A 24,571-nucleotide genomic window follows, 5' to 3' on the forward strand; every position below is an offset into this window, starting at 1 on the left:
TCTCATTAGCCGGACTAGCCCAATTCGCCATTGCCTCTATCTTACTCGGATCCATAGAGCCATTCTTAGAGATAACATGCTCTAGAAAAGAAATCTCTTCCAATCAGAACTCGTACTTCTTGAACTTAGCATATAACTTCTTCTCTCTCAAGATTTGCAACACAATCCTTAAGTGCTCCTTATGCTCCACAGTATTCGTCGAGTAAATAAGAATATTGTCTATGAAAACCACTACGAGCTAATCAATGAAGTTCTTGAAAACTCTGTTCATCAAGTCAATGAAGGTAGCTCGAGCATTAGTTAAACCAAAAGGCATGACTAAAAACTCATAATGTCCGTAGCGAGTACTGAAGACTGTTTTTGAAATGTCTGTTTCTTTGATCTTCAATTGGTGATATCCGGAATGGAGGTCAATCTTGGAAAACCCCTTAGCTCCTTGAAACTGATCAAACAAATCATCTATGCGTGGTAAAGGGTACTTGTTCTTTATAGTAGCTTTATTCAATTCTTGGTAGTCAATGCTCAGTTGTATCGACCCATCCTTCACATATAGTATGCTCCCCAAGGAGACACACTAGGCCGGATGAAGCCCTTATCCAACTGCTCTTGCAATTGCTCTTTTAGCTCTCGAAGCTCGATGGGTGCCATCCGATATGGTGCTTTAGAGATAGGCGCAGTACCAGGAAGGAGATCAATAGAGAATTCAATCTCTCAGTCTGGAGGTAAGCCTGGCAAATCTTTTGGAAAAAAACATCCACAAATTCTCTTACCACGGAAATGCCCTCAATCTTGGGTGCATCCACAAGTGGTATAACCAAACATGCAGGGAATCCCGAACATTCCGGTCTAAGTAGCTTTGTCGTTTGAATGGTTGAAATCAACTGTGGAAGGGAGTTTCCACGTGGACCGCAGGAACGGAACTCTACTTTGTTAAGAGGTGTAAAGATTACCTCTTTTTTGAAACAATCCACACAAGCATGATATCGGGATAGCCAATCCATACCAAAAATAACATCAAACCTACTCATCTTAAATACAATACTACTCAGTCTAGCATAAGTGTTTGATACAAAGGAATGTGTAGCACTAGAGTCAAACAAAATTGAAGCATGTCGTGAGAACAAAGGAAGTATACCTGAGACAACATCGTTAGATGCTTCAATATCTCCAAATGTAAATGCGAAAACACGAGTTGTAGTTGTGCCCATCTGGTTATTACCTTTAGCCTGGCCTGGAGCATTACGAGATTGTGAACAGTTTCTAGTGATATGTCCTGGCTTCCTACACTTGAAATAGATGCTAGCCCCTATCAGGCACTTTCCAAAATGAATTTTGCCACAAATTTGACAAGGAGTACGTTGTCTACTTGCATTAGAAGATGGCTTGTTGTATTGTAGTGCCTTTTGCCCATTATTATGATAAGGTTTCTTGTTGTGATTTGATCCTCCTTGTTGTGCCTGACGCTTCCTTTGATTATTCAATTCCATGCTGAAGATTATGCTCTATGATAGTAGCCCTGTCAACCAAATTAGGAAAGTTTCTTATCCTAAGTGCAATAATGCGATCAAGGATCCTTTGGTTTAATCCACGCTCAAACTTTTTAGCCTTCCTTACCTCATCTAAAATTAGATAGATCGCGAGCGAGAGAGTTCAATGAATTTGGCTGCGTACTGTTCAACCATCATTGATCCTTGAACCAGGTCAGCAAACTCTCGAGATTTAATCTCCCTAGCAGCTTGCGGAAAGAAACGATCCAAGAAAGCCTTCTTGAAGCGCTCCCAAGATATTGCAACTCCTGAACTCCTCCTTCCAGTTCTTGTTGCACAACATCCCTCATTGCAGACCACCATTCATCTACAACATCGGTAAGATTGAAAATGGCGTACTCCACCTTCTGATTGTCAGTGCAATTCAATACCCAAAATATCTTCTCCATCATTCTCAGCCAATTTTCCTCAGCATTGGTGTCTGACTTCCCATCAAACATTGGCGGATTTTGGCGAGTAAATTGTTCAAAAGTGTTTGCAATCTCTGTGCCTGTGATACCCTTACCCTGACCATTAGGAACCATTTCAAAGAACCGTGCTGCAGCAGCAGGAGTCTGCCCATTGTTCCCATTGTGGTTGTCTTCATTTCACTTTGGTTGTTAGCTTGACTCCTTGTACATGCCATCTACGATGTAATTAACATATAAAACATACAAATAATATATAAACTTTTTCATCGACGCATAAAACATAGAAGTCCTATGCAAACCCTAGTACAGGCCGGGAACAATCCTAAGGAGAACCATGTCCTGAGGATCACATCCTATTGTCATAACCTTTGATTCTACAGAATCTCATAACCTTACTTTGATACCATAATTGTAACATCCCACCCCATTGACACACAATATTGTCTGCTTTTGATCTTCCCGAACCAGACTTCTTAGGAAGTTACCCATCTTGGTATTATTCTCACATAAGCTCGCTTAACTGCAGAGTTCTGATGGGATCATGACTATCACAACTTTAAAACGCGTTATTGTCATGAAAGGTGAAAGTATACATATAAGCACATCTTCATCTCCATACCCAAGCAATGTGGGACGTCACAATTTGTAACACTCTAGACCTCATAGGGTAAATTTTATGATTGCTTCTTGTTTATATTTGTTTTATTGTTTGCTAGCTATTTGTTTTTAACAGTCTCTAATTTTCGTGGGTTTAATAGAGGGATATGGTAGAGGGATAAAAAAGACTTAAAAAGGGCAAGAAACTCAATATAGTTGAAGTATAGGTCCTAATAAAATCTAGACAGCTTTCTTTTTCCCCAAAAAGGAAAGTTTTCTTGCTAAAACATGTCCTAAATGTAAGTCTAAAAAAAATCCATATTTTGTAGGAGTTGTTCCCCTTGTTATTTCAAAAAGAAAAGAAGTTTAGCTTGGAAAGGAAACTTGATGTTTATTGCTACCAGTTTTATTCCAAGTACTCTACGTTATTTTCCTGCAACCCTAGCTCAAGAAATTAAAAACACACGAGTTTTAGTGCTGCTCTAAAACCATAGTTGCACTGAAACCCTAAAATCCCCCTGTAGTTGTCAGTCTATATTCCTCCTGCCAGCTTACCAACTTATATATTTCACCTTTAAAACCCTAAAAGGCACCACTTTCAGCCGTCAATTACAGCCCCAATAGACCCTACGTTAGTTTTCAACTCTCTCTCTCTTCCTCTATTCCCTTCAAGCAAAAACTTAAAGGCAAAATCGTTGATGTCATTGTTGTTCTAAAAGCTGCAATTTATGCCTAGTTCATTTTGTAAGTATTTTCAATTCTTTTTATTAAACCTTAGGAAAAATTCCTCCTTCCCGTTTTATTAACCCCTATGTCTTAAATATTGCAAAATCAATGCAAGAAGTTGATTTTCTGCACCATACAGTTTGCTCTCCAAGAGAGCAGAATCAACCTCTTCATTTTTCTCCTAAGACAGCTGGATTTTTGTTAGGTATGGGTTCTATTAATCCCTATAATTGATGTATAGTGTTAGTTTTACGAATAGTATGAAGAAAATCTAGCAAACCATTGATAAGTGTATTAAATGGGTGGTGTTTAATCTTCCTATACTAGCTGCCAATACTAAAGGAATCATGTTAGTTCTTATTTCTTCTCCTAAAAGACATGAATATATTTGTAAAGCATGATTACATGATTTTCCTATGTATGAGACATCAACATAACATGTGTATGAGTTGTTAAGTATGTTGCATCGCTTTATAAGGACCAAACCTTAAGACTAGGTTGTTGCCGAATTTCGTGCAACACTGCAGTCACCAAGAAAGGTGACTGTTGGGCATTTTTGGAAAGATATTTTGCTATAGTTGGACCCTAGAGTAAAATCCTCTTTGAGTTACCTTTCTAATAATTCAAATCATGTAGTGTTTGATCACTTGTAGGATTTACAGTGAAGTAATCTTCGCTAACATGTTGCTGGAATCGCAACACACACACAAACACATTAGTTGAACCTTGAAGCCTTAAGAACCTATATTTCTACCCAAGTCCAGATCTGTCTAGGAAACTTTAGGGTTAACTAAGGACCCTATCAAGACTAGTAATATGTAGTCTTAACATCTACACTTTAGAGCATGAAAATAGATTTATTTGGCATAATCCATCTGGTAGTTTTTGAGTATGCATGCATAGCGTGATCATTCAAAGAAAATAATTGAATTTGAGATATGAAATAAGTGTTTTAAGATGAGATCAGATCTGCCCTTAGTATGGAAAGCGATGTTTAGGAGGATAAAACAATGGAAAAGAATGAATGGTTTACGAGAGTGTTAACAAAAGTAATTATTGTGAATATTTGCTTAGGCTACTAAGTGAAGAGTATTGAACTGTGGAAGCTAAGAAGTAAGGTAAGTAGATTCGATCATACCTTTCTAAGGCTTCTTCCCAGCTTGACCTTCTTATCTCTCAGCTTCTCCCTCTTTTCTCTCAGCTTTATTCTCTAAGTCTTTTTGCCTTGCATTATCTTTGGTATCAAAGCAAGATTTTTGATTGTTTTCTATAACAATCATGATCCACATTCGATTGCCATCCTCAACCTCACGACCCTCACCAAAACATCATACAACCAAAATACCCTAACGCCTAGTGAAGAAAACCAAGCAAAGAGTCTTGGAAACTGTTAGTCACAAAACAAAACCCCCAATAGCCGTTTCAACCCAAACAGGCGTCAATGCTGCCACCACCACACGATCTTCCAACAACAATTGTGCCACAACCAGCATAACCAAATCCACCATCTCATGCCATCTCACAGGCTTCCTTCCACCAGCTCTCTACTAGAAAGCACTGTGACAGCCACAGAATGATCTACTCTACTGTCATTTCAGTTCTTTGACGACACTCTGACTGTCCCCATGAGGCTCACCTGAGCCTCACCTACGCTAGACCACGGCTAGACAACGCCGCCCAGCCTCGTGTCACCTTTGCCTGTCTTGATCGCCGATAGCCCACCACCGGACAGCACCACCCCACCTTTTTGGCCTTCCGCGACATCAGCTGACAACCCAGGAAGCACCGTGACAGCTTCCAACGACCTCTCCTGTGTCATGCTACGTGCAAGCTTGCTCCTTTCTTCTGAGACTAAAGCACGTGAGCACTATAACAATATAGGGGGCTCAAAATCGGCTACAGCAACGGGCCAATTCCAATACATCCTTGAGGGTTAGTCTAGTTCAATCAGGTTATTTAACCATTGTTATAGGTTTTCTGTTTCCCTTTTCGTGGTATATTACACCTACCATTGATTTTTTTTTTTTTTTTTTTTTTTGTATGAGCTTTTGGCAACATGATCATACGAAAAGGTTCTATAAAGTAGAGACAGGGTCGTCGCAAGCCCTAGGCGAGTTAGGCCCTCGCCTAGGGCCCCCAATTTAATAAGGCCCAAAAAAAAATTTATTTTGAACCAAAAAAAAAAAATTATTTTGGAACAAAAAAAAAAAAATTTAAGGCCCAATTTTTTTTTAATAAGGCCAAAAAAAATTTTCATCAAAATTTAAGGCCTTAATTTAATAAGGCCCCAATTAATAAGCCCATTATAAATTCTAAAAATAATTCAAGAAAAAAAAAAAAAAAAAACCGACAAAGCCTTAAAGCCTTACACGCCATCAACATGCTCTTTTTGGCATTTCTTTGTTTTTGGTGAGAAATTCTCATCATTACAAATAAAATATTATTGATTTATTTCCTATTTTATTATCTAGGGATAGGCAATGGCCAAAAACATAGACTCCATAAAGTACAGTGCTAGCTACCATGGGCATCTTAAATACCACATTGTCTCTCTATCTGTCACTCTGCCTCTCCTCTTTGCTCGCCTTTTTATAAGTTTCTCTTCTCTGCCTATCTCATCTGCTAAGCGCTAATTTTCTCTTCCTCTCCGAGTCTCTTGTCCTGTCTCCAAGAACTGCTTCATAATTCATTTGCCAAATCAGGTTTTATTGTTCTATTTTTGTGATATATATATATATATATATATATATATATATATATATATATCGTGTTTGTTTAATTTGTTAGTATTTTTAATTAAACATGTCTACTAGAAAATATGCATCTAGATACGAAAAACTTGATTGAATCTCAAAGAGGAGCTCTAAATAAATTTGTTATTAGCAATGAACAAAATATTGAGGATAATTTAGGTGAAAAACTCATAATTGAACAAGAAATTCATCAAAAAGAATTAGAAGATAATGAAAATATTATTGATATATCTAACTCTATTTTTACAAATATTTATGACCTAGGCCAATGGAAAAATATTGATGCAAAATTAAGGGATTTGTTAGTAGAAAATTGTACAATAAGATACAATACTATAGATTTTCCTAAAGAGGAGAACTCTAGGCATTTTTCTAGTACATATTATATTCGAAAATTATCAAATGGGGAGCAACATAATAGAAAATGGCTAGTCTATTTAAGAGATGTAGATAGAGTATTTTGTTTTTGTTGCAAGTTGATTAACTCAAAACCTAATAGAATGCAACTAGCTAATGAATGAACTAATGACTGGAAAAATCTTAGTGCTAAACTAAAAAGTCATGAAACAACCAATAAACATATTACTAATATGATTGGCTGGATTGATTTAGAAATGAGATTGTTAAAAAATAAAACAATTGATAAAAATGTCCAAGACCAAATTAACAAAGAGAAAGATCATTGGAAAAGAGTATTGTTGAGAATTATTGTTGTAGTAAAGAATCTTGGTAAGAATAATTTGGCATTTAGAAAACAAAATGAAAAGATTTACCAAGAAAATAATGGAAATTTTTTAAGTCTAATTGAAATGATTGTAGAATTTGACCCAGTAATGCAAGAGCATATTTGCCGTATTAGAGATGGGGAAATTCATAATCATTATCTTGGACATAATATACAAAAATGAATTGATACATTTGTTAGGAACAGAATTTTAGTGACAATACCTGTTACAGTTGTTTCTGCAGAAAGAAGTTTTTCAAAATTAAAATTGATAAAATCCTACCTAAGATCAACAATGTCACAAGAGAGATTAAATGGATTAGCCATATTATCAATTGAAAAAAAGATGGTAGAAAATCCAGAATATAAAAACTTAAATCAGAAATTTTGCATCTCAAAATGTGAGAAGAATAATTTTTAAATAAAAATATAATATTATTTTTTTCTTTACTTTAGAAAAAAAAAAAAATTGACTTTAAAAAAAAAAATTTGTTACTATAAAAAAATAAAATAAAAATTTAGGCCTAATTTCAAAGTTTCGCCGCCCCAAAACACATTGAGCCGACCTTGAGTAGAGTAAGATATTTTTCCTATAAAGTTGCCTAATTCTTTCCAAGAAATTTTTAATGACTCTATAAGTATGCTTGATGATGAATATAGTAACAATGGGGATGACTTTGTAAATCAAGTTGATCAACCTGCCAAAAGCCTTAGACACTACTTGCGGCCCACTAGAACATGTACCCCTTCCTGTGTGGTGGTTCCTGCCAATGCAGGAAATTTTGAAATTAAACCTGGGGTAATCCAATTGCTGCCTAAGTTCATGGGCTTGATTATGAAAACTCTTACATGCACCTTATGGAATTTGATATGGTTCCCATTTTCATTGAAGGAGAAAGCCAGATCTTGGCTACACTCCTTAAGGCCTAGAACGATAGGCACATGGCTAAGAAGTTTTTCTTAAAAAGTTTTTCTCAACTCATAAGACCAATACACTAAGAAGGAACATCATGAACTTTGCCATTATGGAAAATGAAACATTTTTCCAATGCTTGGAAAGGTTTAAAGAACTTTTACTATATGCCCACATCATGGGTATGAAACATAGCGGGTGATAAGTTTTTTTTTATGATAGTTTGTCTTCCGGTATGAGACAATTTGTTGAAATTATACGTAATGGTGAATTTATGAGTAAAGCACCAAATGAGGCTCGAGATTATTTTGATCTCTTGGCTGAAAATGCCCAAGTGTGGGACACCACAAAGAGGACTGATAAGGAAAACCGTGGACCTAGTTCTAGGGAGGTTTATATTATCACATTAAAGGAGATGATGATTTAAGTTCTCATATTACTAAATTGACTAAGAAGGTAGAGGCCATAGATCTGAGCAAAGTGGGTGTGGCAAAGATGTCCACAACAACTGAGAGTAGTTGCGAGATTTGTGAGACTAATGCACATTTGACCAAGGATTGTCCCACAATCCCTGCTTTTAAAGAGGTATTGCATGAAGAGGCCAATGCATATCAAAGATCATTCAGTTCGCCTTACTCTCAGACGTATAATCTTAATTGGCGAAATCGCCTAAACTTTAGTTGGAGAAATGGTCAATCTGCAAATGAACCCCAAAGATCTTCTCATGCTTCTTATGTGCCACCACATAAAAAGACCTTGGAGGATACATTGCAAACCTTCTTACAAAGCCAAACTCGAATCAACCAAAATACCATGCAAAATATTCAAGAGTTGAGAAACTCAATTGATATAATTGAGGCCCATTTGAATGTGAGGGAGAAAGGAATGTTCTCAGCTCAACCTCAACCCAACCTAAGGACTCAAGGTGTGGTCAATGAGGTCAGAAATACTCGAGTGGAATATGCTAAGTCAGTCACCTTCCTTAGGAGTGGAAAGGTTGTTAATAAAGAAATACCAACAAAGCATTTAGAACCTAAGGGAAATTTAGAGACTAAGGATAATGAACAACCTAGTGATGTCAGGTTGCTTACAAATGTTCCCTTAGGTTGTTCATCATCATTAGTCTCTAAAGTTCCCTTAGGTTCTGAAACCTTTGTTGGGATTTCTTTATTAACAACACTTCTACTCCTAAGGATGGTGACTGACTTAGAATGTTCCACTTGAGTATTTCTGACCTCATTGACCACACCTTGAGTTCTTGGGTTAGGTTGAGGTTGAGATGGGAACATTCCTTTCTCCCTCACATTCAAATGGGCTTCAATTCTATCAACTTAGTTTCTCAACTCTTGAATATTTTGCATGGTATTTGGGTTTATTTGAGTTTGGCTTTGTAGGAAGGTTTGCAATGTGTCCTCCAAGGTCTTCTTATGTGGTGGCACATAAGGAGCATGAGAAGAAGATCCTTGGAGTTCATTTGCAGATTGACCATTTCTCCAACTAAAGTTGAGGTGATTTTGCCAATGAGGATTATACGTATCAGAGTAAGGCAAACTAAATGGTCTTTGATATGCATTGGCCTGTTCATGCAATACCTCTTTAAAAGCAGGGATTGTGGGACAATTCTTGGTCAAATGTGCATTAGTCTCTCAAATCTCGCAACTACTCTCAGTTGGTGTGGACATCTTTGCCACACCCACTTTGCTCAACTCTATAGCCTCTACATTCCTAGTCAATTTACCAGTACAAGCACTTGAATCATCATCTTCTTTAATGTGATAATATAAACCTCCCCTAGAACTAGGTTAGGTTTTGCCTTTTCAGTCCTCTTTGTGGTGTCCCACACTTGGGAATTTTCGTCCAAGAGATCAAAATAATCTCAGGCCTGATCTGGTGCTTTACGCATAAATTCAACATTACACATCATTTCAACAAATTGTTTCATACCGGAAGACAAACTATCATAAAAAAAAAAAAGGAAAACTTCAGAAAGCCCCCCTGAACTTTCAGCCGTTTTGACATACTCCCCTGAATTTTCAAAACTCTCACTTAGGTCCCCTGAACTTTGGTATTCTCTCATTTTGGACCATTTTAACTTTTTATACCCATTTTACCCTCAACCAAAACTACTCCTTTTTGAGCTTCAAAACTACATCATCACCCAATCCAAAACGACGTCGTTTTGAGCATAATATTAAAAAAAAAAAAAAAAAAACGAAAAAACGAAATCGGGGGTGGCTTTGGCTGGCCACCTCCAAATGCATGTTTTGGGGGAGGGTAAAATGGGTATAAAAAGTCAAATTGTTTGACTTTAACGTTAAAATGGTCTAAAGTGAGAGAAAACCAAAGTTCAGGGGGCCTAAGTGAGAGTTTTGAAAATTCAGGGAGGGTATGTCAAAATGGCTGGAAGTTTAGGGGGGGGAGGGGTTTCTGAAGTTTCCCCTAAAAAAAAAAAAACTTATCACCCGCCATGTTTCATACCCATGATGTGGGCATGAAAGTAAAAGTTCATGATGTTCTTTCTTAGTATATTGGTCTTATGAGTTGGGAAAAACTTTTTAAGAAATTCTGTGGTCATCTCTTATCATGTCCCTATCGTTCTAGGCCTTAAGGAGTGTAGCCAAGATCTGGCTTTCTCGTTCAATGAAAATGGGAACAGTGTTAGCTTAACAACATCATTAGTAATGTTGTTAAGGTGCATAGCACAAACCATATCAAATTCCTTGAGTTGGATGCAAGGATTTTCAGAATCAAGCCCATGAAACTTGGGCAACAATTGGAGTACTTCAGGTTTAATGTCAAAATTTCATCCATTGGCGGGAACCGCCACGCAGGAAGGGGTACTTGTCCTAATGGGCTGCAAGTAGTCTCTAAGGTTTTGACAGGTTGGTCAACTTGGTTTACAAAGGAATCCTCATGGTTACTCTCTTCATCATTAGCCATACTTATAGAGTCGTTAAAAATTTATTGGAAAGAATTAGGCAACTCTATAGGAAAAATATTTGACTTTACTTTACAGAGCCCTTTCGTATGATAACGTTGCCAAACACTCATACACAAAAAAATCAATCTACACGCTACAAACTAGAACAATATCACCTGAAGAGTTTATGATGATCGATTTTGCAATTTCCTAGAAATTAATACTCTCTTGAAATCCTTAGTTGCAATGATTGAGATTTGTTACATGTCAAAAAGAAATAATTAAAATAATAATAATAATAATAACAACAACAATAATAATAATAATAATAATCATAATAATAATAATTAAACTCAGTGTCTTAAATGCAATCTCCCGACAACGGCGCCAAAAGCTTGCTGTGCGATAAAGAGTGCAAACTCAAGTGCAGACTATCGCAAGTAATAATTTCTTGATAAATACAAGATCTATCTGTAGGGAATGATAACACATTATAGTAGAATTCCTATTATTGTGCAAAAAAACGTTAAAAAAAAAGTTAATTTTGGTTTTCCCCTAAAAAGTGGAGCAATGGAATAGAATGTAAATTAAAAAGTAAATTAAGAAACTAAACTAAATAAATTGGGGTTGGAGAAAATTTATGGGAGACACTAGGGTTTCAAGGATCCACCTAGCATTATATTACGTATTCCAGAGACATATAATTATAACTCAACTAAGTAGAAAATCAATTTTCATGATTGGAAGATAAAACAATAAAGCATTCAAAAATAAAATAAAATAAATTGAATATGGGTTAATTAAGAATTTGATTTTGGTATCATGACACAAAATAAATTAAGCATTTATTATAAATTCAAATCATAACAAATCAAATAGAATAAGTATTTCATATAAACTAAAATAATAACAAATCAAAATAAATTTGATTTCATTAAACTACTTTCAAATTAAAATCATCCTTGACATTTTAATTGATGAAAAACACAAATAAAAAGTCTCAAGAACACGTAGTAAAAATACTATGCTTCACCCCTAGCTAGGGGTGCAAAGGCGGTTACGGTTAGCGGTTAGTGGCAATAACCGCTAACCGTAACCGCCCTAGCGGTTAGTAAATTTCACTAACCGCAACCGCTAACCGCCTAGCGGTTAACGGTTAGCGGTTAGTGGCCGGTTAGCGGTTAATGAAATAGATAACCGCCCGCTAACCGCTTTTTTAAAATTGGGCTTTTTTTTTTTGGCTTTTTTTTACCCTCATTTTTTTTTCTTGTATTTTTAATATCTTCTTGGGCCCAATTGCTATAAATATTTGAATTGTCATTGGATCATATGATTAAGTGTTGATCTTATAAACTTACAAACAAACAAAAATACTTCAATTGTAGTTATAAGTAACACATTGTTTAATCCAATGTCAATTACTTAATTTGATATTATATGAATCACATTGTCATTGTCATTGTACATGAATAATTGATTAAGTATTGGAATTGTAATTGGATCATATAGTTAAATATTTATCTTATACATTTATATTATTCAATATGCATATAATATAACTATAAGCAATTATATATATATATATAATTCAAAATTGTTCAAAATTGTTAATTTTCTTTTTTTTTTTTCTTTCAAAAAATGGTTAAATTTCTTTTTCTAAAAAATGTTCAAAAAATACATTAATACTTCAATTGTGATTATAAGTAACACATTGTTGAATCTAACGTCAATTACTTAATTTGATATTATATAATCATATAGTCTCATTAAATTATATCATATGATTCATATGATTAATTATTTAAATTCTTATCATATTTACTTATAATCTTTTTTCTTTGAATTTAACTTAATATCTAATGGTAAATGGTAATGTTCAAACTCCTAAATCCTAAATTCCTAAAGTATCTAATAATGCTTTAATTAAATTGTAGACTTGTAGTTATAAGTAACATATTGTTTAATTCAATTGAATCAATTGTGATTATCATTGTACATGAATCATATGATTAACTTGTAGACTTATGACTTATGAGTTATGTCATATTATATATGTATTATTTATTATTATATAATCATATGATTTAATGATCAAGTCATCATGTGATATAATCATATCAATTATAGTGATAATATATAAATTACTAAAATTATAATGATAATACATTAATACTTAAATTATGTTTATAAGTAACACATTGGTCATTGTTTAATCCAATGTCAATTACTTAATTTGATATTATACGAATCATATCATCATTGTACATTAATAATATAATTCACTTGAAGTCTTGAATAAAGTATTTGAATTGTCATTGAATCATATGATTAACTATTGATATTATACATTTATATTATTCATATACATATGTAGACTTATATAGACTTATAGGTTTATAACATACATTGGAAATAAGTCTCTAGATATTTAATTGTTGTATTAGTATGAATTAGTATACTTATGAGTTATGTCATATTATATATGTATAATTTGTTATTATATAATCAAATGATTTAATAATCAATCTCATGTGATATAATCATATAAATTATAGTGATAATATATTAATACTCAAATTGTGATTTAATTATTTTTTAAAAAAAAATTGTGATTTAATGATCAAGTGATTATATGATATAATCATATAAATTATAGTGATAATATATTAATACTCAAATTGTGATTTAATTATTTTTTAAAAAAATTGTGATTTAATGATCGATTATGTTATATGTATAATTATAAAAATATATTATATAAAAAGGCGGTTAGCGGTTAGCGGTTACGGTTAGTAGACCCAATAACCGCTAACCGCTAACCGCTAGGCGGTTATGGCGGTTAGGCGGTTAGCGGTTAATGCGGTTAAACGGTTAGGCGGTTAGGCGGTTAGCGGTTATAGCGGTTAGCGGTTAGCGGACGGTTAAAAACCGCCCGCCTTTGCACCCCTACCCCTAGCCCTAACTAGAGATTTAGCCACTCATGTCTATGAAAATAATTTCCATTGTCAAAGTGCCAAACATTAACAAAATAAAGAAAAAAAAAAATTCAAAGATAAAACACTGAAAATCTTGACTCCAGTTGTCTGTCTCATCATTTTTCTTTCTTTCACTCCCTTCTTTCTTCTTCTTTTTGTGGAAAAAAAATTCGAAGATGAAACATTGAAAATTTGCTCTCCTTTCTTTTTAGGTTTTGTACATCTTATTTCATGTTTAAGACTCCTCTGACTTCTCTTGGTTTGTTGGACTTGGACTCCTTTATTTTAGTTGTTGGCCCCATGTTAGCTTTTCTCTAAGTCTTCTTTCTTTGTTTTGCTAGTCACCTACGCATGAGTAATTCTATTAGTCATTTTTATGTCACTTTTGTGTCCTTAAAAAATTGAAGTAACTTTTAAAATCACAATTTGATCAAAATTCAATATTGATCAATCACAATGCCAATGGTGGTTTTAAAAGCTTCATTTGATCAAAATGTGGTGGCTTTTAAAACCACAATTTGATTAAAATTCAATATTGATCAATCAAAAGGCCAATAGTGAGTTTGAGAACCACATCATCTTTGGAGTGACATATGAGAGACTTGTAGCATTACTCCCGGCTTCTTGTTTCTCCTCTTTTATTTCTTTCACTTTTTTTTGATTGGTCACACTTAGAATCTTTTTGGGATTGCGTTTGAGAAATAGAGCTTTTAAGTCAAAAAGAGCTTTTGGGCAAAAGCTTTATTTTTAAGCTTTTGCCAAAAGTACTTTTTGGCCATTTTTAGGTTTTTGGACCATTAAAAGCGCTTTTAATTTTTTTACCAAACGAGTACTTTTTTCTTCAAACAGACTTTTTGAGTGTTAAAAACATTTTTAGGCCTCTCAAATGCAATCCTAAACAAACTCTTAGTGTATGACTCATTGGCTTGTCTTTGTAGTACTTTTTTTTTTTTTTAATTAATTAATTAATTTATTTTTATTCCTTTCTTTTCTTACAAAAGGCAATAGCTTGTATTATAATATCATTTTAATCTCACATTTAATAATTGAACAGTATTTCACAATTTAAATATAAAATGTAGGAACTAGAACAAAATAAAGTATAATAATGCTTATTTTAATAGAGAAAATAGACACATTTAACTTATTATCATTACTCTTGTAAGAGTTGAGTGATTTTTGCTTCACAATGGCACTTCTATTTATAAATCTGGAGATCATGAGAGAAGTATGAGAGAAAACCATGTGGGACTGGGATTTCCTTCTAGCGACCGGCTAAGGGGGTAAAAATGACTTCCCCGACCGCTCTAGAAAACCGGTTATGGGGAGAAAATATTCTCCCCATGTGCTTAAGGCTAGGGTTAAAATCCTAGCCCACTCCCACATGTCCTCTTATATGGGCTTGGGTTTTATCCTTAAGCCCAATGCTCATTTGACTCAAGTTTAGGCCCTTAGAATTCTATTGAGCTCAAAGCTTATGCGTAGGACAATGTGAATAATATCTTGAGCCCAAAATTATATTTAACTCCTAAGCATAATTCTCTCAAATTAGCCACTTAGATTATAAAACTATTGGCCCATGTTTTATCAAAATAAAACAACCCAAATAAATAAATATATTATTGAGGTCCAAAATAAATATTAGTCAATGTACATCAGCTCAAAGAGAGACCTAAAAGAAAAGAAAAGAAAAGAAAAAAAAATTATTAGCTCTATTAGGTTTTTGAAATCAGTCTTATTCGATGTACAAAACTTGTAACCTTTTTTATCTTCCTCAAGCATCAAGGTGAAGATTGTAAGTGAAAAGAGGTTTTTGGTGCTTTCTCGTCAGTTGGGCGTTAAGATGGGCTCATGACTGGACTCAATGAAAAGCTCTCAGCTTTCTTGCGGGATGGGTGTCAGGATGGGCTCATGACGGGACTTAGTGAAGAGCTCTCGGCTTTCTTGTCAGATGGGCCTCAGGACGGGCTCATGACGAAACTTTGTGATTTGCTCTCGGCTACCCCGTTGGATGGGGCGTTAGAATGTGGACATGATGGGAATGCAAAGGTTTTACTCTCCACATCATGACACGATTAATTTCCCGTTAAGACATGAAGAATAATTTCGTTCCCCGTTGGTTGCCCGTCATGACGGAAAGAACAATTTATTGGGTAACTTGCTTTTCTTGGTTTTCTTCCATGATTTATCTTCCCATTGCTCTTGAAAAAGTTTTGGATGTGTTTATGGATGTGTTATAGGATGATCTGGCACCTGGGCATCACTTAAGCATCACTTGGAAGTGATTGGGTCACATAGGAATGTTTTTCCCATCAGATGGGCGTCAGGACGCGTTGGCAGTAAGTTACTGCCCAATTCTCGTCATGATGAAACTGAATTCCCGTCATGATCCGGCTGGTTTTTGTAGAACATTGAAAGCCATTTTTGAGACAGCAAACGTCCAAATTGGAAGAAGCTTATTAGAGAGAAAGTTGTAGATTTGTGGAAGAGCTTTTTAGAGCCGTTGAGTTTGCAGCATTTGGAGCTCGGGTGAAAAGGTTATGGCCAAGATACCCTGACTAGTTTGCTTCCCCAAATGACTTTTCAGCTTAATTTCAGTTTTGCCCTTTCTCTTCCCTATATGGAGAATAGGATGTTCATTTGGGAAGTTTAGACCTCCAAGTTTGAAAATCCAAAGGGAGAGTCTCGAGAGAAGGCTGATTACTTCTCTATTTTGATCCAAGAGGGATTGGGTTGAAAGTCGTCATTGCTTTGCCCCTCTTGATGTTTGTGGAGCCTTCTTCCATCTTTCACCATTGTTGTTGTACCAAGTGGGTTTCCTAAAAAGCTTGAAGCTTTCTACCACTTGGAATTTTTGTTTATTGATTTCAAACCATACCATACACATCGTTCAACTGTGATGAAGTCTACTGAAAAGTTGGTGAGGAGATGCACTCCATGAAGATGGTCGGCTAGGAGGCAAGCAAGTAAACTTGTTGTTCTTACAGAGTCTAGAGATTCACAAGGGTTTGTGAGTATTTTTCTATTGTCTGTAATTTGAATTTTTTTGTAGTGATTTTCCGAGTTTGGTTATCTGAAGTGGTTTTTCCCTTTGGTTGGTTCAAAGGGTTTTCACCTCGTCAACAAATCTTTGTACTTTGGATGCATGTGTGAATGATTCTATGGTTGTGTTGTTTTAATTTTGAGCATTGCAATTTATTTTCCTTATATAAACTACATGTGCGTTTGATTTGGGGGTAGAACATGATTCTTATGTTTTATCAAGCTCAATAGGTTTGTGACCATGACTACCTCGATCATGTCAGACAACACTATTTAATCACAATTAATTCCACTAAATAATTATGACTGAAATCTAATAAATTAATTTAATTTAATCAATTAACGCTCATGACATACTTATTGATCACATATTACCACTCCATATAATCATTCGTAGTCGAACCAAAAGTCTATATATTATCACTTTGTTCACTACTTCTTTCTGTGAATAACTGATTTAAATTCATGATTATCCTTATGCACCTTGTAAATATCTATCTTACATTGTACATATATAAGTTTCAGTATAGGCCATTAAAAGTCTGAAACACTCAAGCCTGAGCTTCAGGATAATCTTTCCCATTAAATTTAAAACAATGAGAATATTTCTTGTCTCTTTGTTTCTTGACAAATGATTTAGATTTTTTCTTGAAGTGATTGTTTCCACAATGTTACATGCGATTACCCAATGTATCGAGACTTTTGACTGCAAAAATCTGACAGCACCAAGGGTATTGTCATGTGTCTCATTGCTAGGCAAGGATTCTTGAAGCTCATTTTTACCACTTTTCCAAGTAAGCAAAGGTCTATTAATAGAGAATTCTAGAGAAGCATAAGAAACAATTGAAAATAGAGAGCCAAAACTCTTTCAGAGTTTATGCTCTAATATACTCATAGTTTATGCTTCTAGTTTTTCTCAGAGTAATTTAGTATTATTTTTGAGCTCGCGCTCATGGTCATATTCAGTCATCAAAGAGAAAGACTTGAAGTTGCAAATGAATCCCCAAGAACAAGTGCTAGTTGTGTTCTTCATCCCCATGTGAAGAGAAGATCAAGAAGATTTATATAGTCCAATATACTAGGAGAGGCCAAAATTCATTGTAAGTAACATGTTTTTGTGTTCATTTAATTTTAATCTAGTATGGTTTATCTTGAAACAAAGTTCCTAGGATTATTTTCCGCTGCATATGTTTTCATATGCATGATCCCAACACTTTCAGTGGCAAACTTATTTTTGGGGAACTCTGTAAACTAATAGCTATTATTATAAACACTAGTTAGAAGTATTTTTAAAAAGGGAGCTCCTCACAATGCTTATGCTTGCTAAGTCGTAGATTTACACATCCACCACTAACCTTGTGGTCATTTTACAAATATTGCCGCGAAGGCTGTTGCTGAGGATCCACACGCATGTTTAGACTTTTGTCCTTGAAGCTTGCAAGATGTTTCAATTTTTGAAGGGCTGACTTGCAATAAGTGAATTGGATTATTTATGTACACCGCGCGCTGTGACTTTTATGTTTTAATTGAAGCTCTAGTGTTATAAGTTCATGATGTGGTAAAAAAAAAAAAAAAAAAAAAAAAAAAAAACCATAAGTATTTTCGCAACAAGAGTTCTTTTACTCTTATATACAGTAGTGTCACGTGAAAAATTCTAGTATTTTATAAACGAAGTAAGCGTTGGAACGTAACGAAGACCCTTAATTGTTGCTTGATATTATCCCAAAAAATTTGATATTTGAAGCTGAATATATATATATATATTTTTTTCTTTTATAAATTTATAGGACCCATATATATATATATATATATATATATTCTTTTATTGTTCTGTCTCCAATATTCTAGTCTTTTCTTTTATCTTTTTAAGTAAAAAGAGACTCATGCGTAGGGAAGAAAAAAAATTCAAAAATAAAAAGAGGCTAATGAAAAAGAATCAAGCCAACTAAAAGATTAACATTTTGTGAGATTAAGATTTGCATCTTAGGAAACGTATGAACATGTAAAAGTGATTTTAGACAAAAAGGGAGTGGGCTCAATATTCTTGGCGAAATTTCGGGAGCCCATAATCTTTGACTATGACATTCATTAGGCTCAAGAATATACCTGCATTATTACCATTAATTAAATAGGATTACCAAGAAATAGACTTTTGGTTTTGCCTACGTACACTGGATGCATTCACATGTGTTGCTTGAAAGTTCACTAAAAGGTCCATTGGGTTTGATGTCCAACTCTTCAAATGTGATCATGCCCATCATCCTCTTCTGCTTCATGAATATCCTACTTTCAGTGACTTGGTGAAGAAGATATCTTCAAATTCACAATACAAGATATCAATCTCCTCACAAATTCATTAACTCAAGAATATAATGATACTTGAAGTAATATGCTTTGTTTATTTATTCTCTTAAGAAAATGATTCAGCTGACCCAATTATGTCATGAGTTATTATCTTCTCCTTGACTAGATTGCGTTGAGAAATAATGTTTTTAGAGAGAGAAAGAATTTTCTAGAAAAAGTTTTATTTGTAAGTTTTTCTCGAAGTTTTGCCCTTTCTTTATAACAAAAAGTCGAATAAGTATTTTTGAGTTTTTTTACCAAACGAACCGGGCTTTTGTTTTGTTTGGCATAATTTTGTATGCATTAAAGTACTTTTTAAGTTCCGTAACGCAATCCCAAACTCAAAAAAAAAAAAAAAAAAAAAAAAAAAAGAAAAAAAAAAGGGCAGGGTAATAATATTACAAATATTATGCGATTTGAAAGACAAGTGGTTTTGATAACACCATAAGGAAAATATTATCACAAAACGTTTTTTTTCATGAACTCTCCTGTTCATGCTACAAAATACCAAGCATCCACTGCATTAATATTATAAAGTAGTACAACTAAATCACAATAGTTAATTCGATCACATAGACATAACAAGATCAACATGATTAATTAGTAGCCAAATTAAAAAAAATACCATTACCCTAAGTGCCTCTTAACAAACCTTAAAAAATCTATTTTCATCGTGCATATATATGGTGATAAGATTAGGGTTAGATAGGTTTAATAATTGAGTTGGAATAGAATTCCAACTTATTAAGATCAAATTATTTAATAACAACATTAGAGTTATTTGAATTTGAATATTAGAACTTTAGGTGTTATCACTTTAGGCTGTATCTACTTGTATTTCTAGTTAAGGACCATTTGGTTACTAATGAGAATCCGTAAATGATTTATGGCTCGCTGTCAGAAGCAATGATGGTCTTCTACCCTAAGTGAACAATTGTGATTTTTCCTATCTGAAAAGAGCTCTCAAATCCTATGTCACATCACAACCCAGCCTCGAGTATATATATATATAGATATATATATATATATAGATATATATATATATCTCAAAATCTGAAAATTCTCCATCTATCATTATTGTCAAATGGCAAAATTACTATCGGCTAAAAAATAAATGGGATGGAGAGATGTCGGTGGACACATTCATGGGGGTGAAACAAATATTAATCTCTAAAAGAGGGACAACATCAGTAAAAAGGAAACCCAACAACTCAGGTGGAATCCCATAATCCCTTCAAAATATAACAAACCCCCCCACCACCTTTAAGCGACACATTTTGGAGCTATTGTCCCTGTCAGACCACAAGCCATATATGCTGGTTGGTGTGAGCTTATCCATTGGTTTTGGCCCCCACTTTGACTATTGGCCTGCCTTGGTTGGTTTGAAGTAGTTCAGGCATATTGTCAGAAAAGAGTTACTTTTTACTGGCAAAAGTAAATTTTTAACTGAACTTTTCAAAAGGCATTGGAAAATAAAACAAGTAGTAGAAATCAATCATATAAAGAAGCTACTTATGATTTTACTCTTGGGATTGGATAAGACAATTGAAAGGAGTGCTTTAAAGCCACATTCATTGGAACAAATCTCTTGAGTTTTGACCATTTCCAATTACTTGCCCGGCAGGGGAGGGAAATGAAATAGAAAATTCGAAAAAAAAAAACGGTAAATAATGGAGAGTTGTTAACCTAATTGTCGTCTAATAAAACCAAAACAATGTCACGAGCCTCACTAACCATCCAAACTTAATTAATGACACCTATCTAATCATCTTTCCATTTGTGGATTAAAGTGAGATTATCATTGTATACAGGAGTTTAAGGCTCAAGAGTGAGGGAAAAACTTTCCCTGGGATTTCACGTGACCAACATTAATTTTTTAATTGTGTTATTTATTTGGAATCGACCTTCTCAACTAACAAGTAGGTATGCTTTTCACATTATTCGCTAAGGTTCAAATCTTCTGACTGATCTAGTGCTTAGGTGTGTAAACAAGTCAAGTGTTTTGGGTTTATTTGTAAAATATGTTCTGTCGGAAACCCTTTGAAAAATAATTTTCTTGAAAACATTTTTTGATGTTTGGCGCATACGAAAAGTCACAATTTGAAAAATAATTTTCTTGAAAACATTTTTTGATATTTGGCGCGTACGAAAAATCACAATTATATATATATATATATATATATATATATATACAATCACATTAAAATTTCAACTGAAAATATTTTTTGTTGGCTATTAGTATTTGTCATACGAAACACCTAAATATATGAAAAATATTTTTCAGAAATCATTTGATGCCAAAACAAACGGAGTCTTAGTTGTGCATATGAAATTTGTCATCATTATAAAAAGGTTTATAATGCTTTTTGTTATATCTTTTTGGGCTATGGGCTGACATGGTAAACCCAAAATCAGCCCATTAGTCAGAGTGTATTCTACACGCGTAACATGGAACCAACTCCGAGGCCTTTATCATAATATACAGATATTGAACAGCTACAACTCTAATTTGAAGGGCCAATTATGCTTTAATGAAGGCAAACATGGGATGAATCACAAGTGAAAGACGGATTATGGTATAAAAATCGATGGGAGTAGCCGCATTAAGGTAAAACGGGACTTTGGCCATTGTTTGAAACTCTCTACCTAATTTCAAGTTAGTAACAAACAACAATTTTTTTTATTTTGGGAGAGTACTTGTGGAAAGTAAGCCCAAAAGTTAGGAGAAGAGAAACCTTTATTTGGGCCATATATATCCAAAGTAAAAACAAATTGATACAAGAGTTGGGACACAAACTCTAGTTTTCTTTCCAACCATTTAAGTAATTTTATGAATGTATGTCGTCGCACACAATTGTTTGTCGAATCTTCATATCCCTTTAAGAGCCTTAACACATGCAAAGCCATAAAGAAGAGCTGCATCATAACAAGGGAGAAGGGCAGCCACCAACAAAGAATGATGGCAATCCTACTGGCCTTCAAGTTGTCTTCTCCAAGTGACACACACAAACTACGAGTGGCCATAAACATTCTTGAATTGAACTCCGCCACATTATAGGATTTTGACTCAAAGCGTTAACTACATCTGCATTATCGCTCAAAAAAGGACTAGTCAATTTAAAGTTTTCTTAAAATTCTTTATAATAAAACTTAATTTTACCTAATAATTATGCAATGCGGGATTCAACATTGATGATTATTTTATAAATTACCCAGTATTCTATTTGGGTTACTGTTTATCTTCCTAATATGAGCTCGTTAGAAACCGAAATGTTACAAATTATAACAAAATGCAAAGAAAGGATCGAGTAGATAAAGAACAAAAACATTAATTGGTTTTTGTTTTTGCTCAATTGGAGTGCACTATTGTAAGGCAGTGGGTGATCCGAAGGTCAATGAGACACTCATGTTTGGAGGCATATGACAAGTGAAATTGAAAAGAGTGATAATTAGTTACTGGTGGTACAATAGGTCGGTGGCTGAAGCCAACTGGCCGTTATTCCAATGTTTTGACGGGATGATTGGACTCTGCAACAACCAAAAAGGCCTTTTAATATTGGGACACATTTTCGTGTCAAAGTGCACAAACCCAAAACCCTAAAAAAAGCCCCACTCTTGCTCATGCTACCACGTGATGACTACATTAAAGTCCAGTACTACTAAAGTTAATTACACTACTACACCTAATTAACCCATTATGAAGTTTAATTGCGAGAAATGTTAAGTGTTTTTTTTTGTGTTTTTTTTTGTGTTTTTTTTTTTTGTCGGTTATTCCAATGTTTTGACAGGATGATTGGACTCTGCAACAACCAAAAAGGCCTTTTAATATTGGGACACATTTTCGTGTCAAAGTGCACAAACCCAAAACCCTGAAAAAAAGCCCCACTCTTGCTCATGCTACCACGTGATGACTACATTAAAGTCCAGTACTACTAAAGTTAATTACACTACTACACCTAATTAACCCATTATGAAGTTTAATTACGAAAAATGTTAAGTGTTTTATTTTTATTTTTATTTTTTATTCTTAGATGGATATTATTTTCTAAAAAAAAAAGAAAAAGAAACTGACATTTATTTCTCTCACCTAATTTTTAAAAAATAATATTCACTAGGGTTAGAAGAACACAAACAGAACACCTAATATTTTCCTTTACTTGGGTCTACTCTTGTGTCAAAAATGAATAAGCTAGTCAACTTCCATTTTCCAGAATTCATAATTATGTGTGTTCTTCAGCCCAGACCCATGCCTTAATTTCCTCACTTTTGCCTAGCCACCGTTTCTTTCTTTCTTTCTTTTTCTTTCTTTTCCAACGTCACTTTGGACCTTTGATCTTTGGGATAGCAAACAACAGAGGCAAAGAAGGTTCGCTTTTGCCTAGCCACCGAAAGGTGAAGCAATATGTATCAGGTACAGCTCTTTTTGCTTGAAAGAGAGAGGGACAAAAAAGAACAAAAAAAAAAAGAAAGAAAGAAGAAAAAGTACAGCTCTTTTTTATTTTCTATTTATATTTTCCTCTTACAGCTAGAGCTCTTGGAAATTAATTAAAATAATTTGGATTGAGATTAAGTTTTGACTGACTTAATTAATTAAAGAATGCTACAAATATATTATTGGTATAAATTAATGATATCAAAAGTAGTTAACAGGGTTTGGGTCTAGTTTGTTATAGGAAGTATTCCAAACAACCCCGTAATGATTAAATTGAAATATCATGAAAACCCAAGCAGTAAATTTTATTTTTTTCTAAAATTTCATGGGGCTGCAAAAAGTTGGAAGTTAATGGCTCTGTTTGTTTGTGTTTTGGTGCTTGTTTTTTTTTTTTTTTTAAGAATGTTTTATGTTTGGATTGTTTGTTAATATTTTTATTTTAAGAAAAAAAAAAAATTAACAACAGGAGCCAACATATAATCATCTTCATATAACATCAACAAGTGAAGTTGGATCAAATAATATTATTGCGATAATTTATTTTGACTGTATTTTAAAGTATATATTACTCCCTATGATTCTGACCGGTGATTTTCTCAAGTTGTCAGTTGTCAGTAAAAGCTGTGAGTACCCATATGATATTCCTCCTACCTTTTTGATAAGCCAATAATCTTTTATGCTGCTTTCAATACTAGCTGGTGATGAGTTGGAGGCTGCACGTACTTGTCTGGATTTCAATATTTATTCCCACATTGAATAATATATATAAAACAAACTGTTCTTCATTATATTTGTTCTTCTTTTTTTTTTTCTTTTTCAAAAGAACCAGTAGGGTGGTGGTAAAATGTAATGACAACATCAATGGTGATGTCATCATGAGGGTGGCAATGACGTTGGAAGGGGGGAAAGGTTCCATTGTATTAGAATGGAAGGACAGTCCTTAATTAAAAGCATAAATCAATCAACGTGACAAAAGAATTAAAGGAATACAAGTGTTCCCCAAGTTATAGGGAACAACTTATTGTCTCATGTTCTGCGGTGCCCCAATTTTCTGTATTCCATAATGAACGCCGGATTCTGCTCTCCTTGTGATGCATGACTCTAGAAATGGTATATTCATGGAATTTGGAGTTCACGGTTGAGTTTACACAATCCGTTTAGTCAAAAACAATCGTTATTAACAAATTAA

At 34.1% G+C, this 24,571-nt stretch overlaps 2 pseudogenes; both read right to left on the minus strand.

The window, feature by feature from the left end:
• Positions 1-360: 360 nt before the first annotated feature.
• On the minus strand, positions 361-4,182 carry LOC148584151 (uncharacterized; annotated as a pseudogene).
• Positions 4,183-7,274: 3,092 nt separating this feature from the next.
• Positions 7,275-11,524, minus strand: LOC148584152 (uncharacterized; annotated as a pseudogene).
• Positions 11,525-24,571: the final 13,047 nt, after the last annotated feature.

The sequence above is a fragment of the Corylus avellana genome, chromosome 8, assembly GCF_965113065.1.
Source record: "Corylus avellana chromosome 8, dhCorAvel1.hap1.2, whole genome shotgun sequence".
Lineage (NCBI taxonomy): Eukaryota > Viridiplantae > Streptophyta > Magnoliopsida > Fagales > Betulaceae > Corylus > Corylus avellana.